Below are 2,950 nucleotides of genomic sequence, written 5' to 3'. Positions count from 1 at the left end.
GTTGGGCTAACTCAATACGAAGCCCAACCCGAAGGCCTCACAACATCTTTCAAGTCTTATCCACTTTATGCTGAGTACCAAGAGCTCGCTAACGCTGGCATAACTGGCATCTTCCTACCCGAAGAACATGATAAAAGAAAAAGAATGGTTGATATAGAAAGATACACGTGCCACCAAATCATCACAAGTGTCCGGGAACTTGAGTTTATCATCCAGCTCAAAGAGTATGATTTCCAACGCAGAGCACACCATGAAGGGCGGCAATCATACTGGCAAAAACACCTACCAACAGTCAAAGACACCAGGATGAAACTATGGAAAATACTCTCCACAATAAAAGAGATAACAAGGGGCGTTGAAAACACGCCACCTTAAAGCAATGGAGGGCCCAAATCTCCAGAAAATCTAAAAGCATCTGAATATAATCTCCTTTGTAAGAATACCAAATCTCTAGAGTGACATAAAGATGGACTGAGCCTCGGGGAGCCGCCCACCTTCCTGACTCACTCTAAATCACTTTTGAGTCAGTCCTATTACTTTAATTATTAAGCCCTATAAAATAGGATTCTATAAAAGGACAAATAGAAAACAAGGATAAGAACGACGATGGAGCCCAATGAGCACCCGGTTCTCTTACCATGCTGCCTATATAAGTCCTTAGCTAGGAAGTTGCAAGGCATCAAGTGCGACACACTAAAAGCCTTACTTCTTCGAAACTCTGCCAGTCCCTAAGTTTTAATCGAGTCTGTATAGTTCTTTTCTAATTCTATATACTTATCTCTGTTTGAAACTTAGAAGCATCACGTTACCGAGATAGATTACCACAAAATTATATGGGCTTTACTTGATAAGCCAAGGCATCAAGTACTTATAAAGACGCTTTACAAGCCACTGAAAACATTGAAGCACCAACCTTAGGATTTTGTAAACCAGCTAACTATAGTGGTCCAACAAGTAGTGTTATTGCTTCCATTAAACAGGCCAATACTCAAATACAACTCCTAGTAACTATCCTTGAAAAATTTGAGAATTTGGAGGATATAATCAAGAAGCTAGAAGCTAAAGCCTCCATAGAAACAAAATTTCCTGAGTCATTAATAGAAGAATTAACAGGAAAAATTAACAATCTCAAGATTGGAGAAGCCAAATCCTTGAAAAGAAAGGCAAACTACTGGTATTTAAAGACCCCTTCAAGATCTTGGAAGAAGAAAAATCTAAGAAATAATGAGAAGAACAACTGTACAAGATCCTCCTATAACCACTATTACAAGGACGCATCCTGAAGCCACTCTGCTATTTGAAGATCAGATACGAGATTATAGAAGAAACCAAAGACGAAGATATGTTGCTCATCAAGCAATAAGGAGGACAACGTGAAGAATTAGTGGAGGATCCTACAATCAAACCTTGGAACAACAAATAGACCCCAAGGTACAACTTCGACTTTCTATATAGGAAAGGGCAGCCATAGTACCAGCTGAAGTACTATATCACTCAAGATGAGATGACATACACCATAGAGTGTATGTACATAGGGCAGAAGAAGCAATTCTTGTTATAAATAATCAAATTGATAGGGCCTTCATCCAACCTGAAAGCTTTGAACAACTACGAAGGAGTGGGATGCAGTTCATACATATGGGAATCATACAAGTTCGGGTACAAATACTTCATAGAAGAGAAGAAGGCACTCTAGCCCTAGTCATCTTCCGTGACAACAGATGACAAGGGGATCAAACAATATTTGTCACAATGGAAGTAGACTTAACAAACGGTAGCCAACTAGTGTAGTAATCCCCAACACTATGCTAACAATTTCTGATTTTTATAGAAATATTCAAATCTCTGTGCTAACCTGTGGGTACGAGAATTGGCAAAATGGGGAAGCAAATTTACTAATTACCCGAGGCATCGTTGGAAGATTGTCAAATACACCAAATGTAGGATTCGCCTACAAGGTCCAGAATGTTGTGGATTATTTAGCAAGCCATGGAGTTCGGGCGTTACCAAGAAAAGCATACAACACAAGAGATGTATTGGGACAAAATTGGATGATACAATAAACAACAGTACAAATCCCTATGCAACCAACGTTTGTTACCACCCGGAATCTTCTTGGTGGTCGTATTTCTATACATTTTGATAATTACAAAGCAGCTTCAACGTCCGAGACATCCAGCTACAACAATAAGGACAAGGAAGTACAAAGTGATGAGGAAGAGATAAGGTCAGAACAAATATTAGTCCTTGTTAAAGAGCACCCTGTATTAAAGGTGGAGCGACTAAACAAAGAAGCTATCCTTCCATACCGGCAAACTGAAGGTGCTGCAAGCTATGATCTATTCCTTGATAAAACTCAGCATGTTAAGGCCAATAGTAGAGCCTTACTTACTATTGGAATCAGTATTGGCACTCCACCTGGAACCTATGGAAGAATTGCACCAAGATTAGGAGCAGCCTTACTAAAAGGCATTCAAATAGAAGCAGGAGTCATTGATGCTGATTATAGAGGGGAAGTCAAGATTTTGGTCTTCAACCATACAGATACTTACTTAACCCTACAAAAAGGTGAAAGTATTGCCCAATTAATTTCAGAGCAAATAACAATCGTTGATGTACAGGAAGTTGAAGGCCTGAATTGGACACTGAGGAGTAACCAAGGTTTTGGCCCAACCTCAACAATTACAGTCCAAAACAATCCTGACCAAACACCACTCATGGAGAAAATACAAAAGCAGATGAATATGCTAGATAAGCAAATGACTCAATTACTCAAAGACTACAACATTGCAAAAGCCAAGGCAATAGCCTCTAGCTTCATCCCAGATGATGCAAGCTCAACATGCTCTGACTTAGATGACCAAACCAATGTCAGTATATGGTACAGTACAATTGGGATGTCGCCACCACCTTGTACTCAACATAAACATGAGGATATTATAAGGCTTTT

Source organism: Zingiber officinale, chromosome 6B (assembly GCF_018446385.1).
Source record: "Zingiber officinale cultivar Zhangliang chromosome 6B, Zo_v1.1, whole genome shotgun sequence".
NCBI lineage: Eukaryota > Viridiplantae > Streptophyta > Magnoliopsida > Zingiberales > Zingiberaceae > Zingiber > Zingiber officinale.
This window is presented reverse-complemented; position numbering follows the sequence as displayed.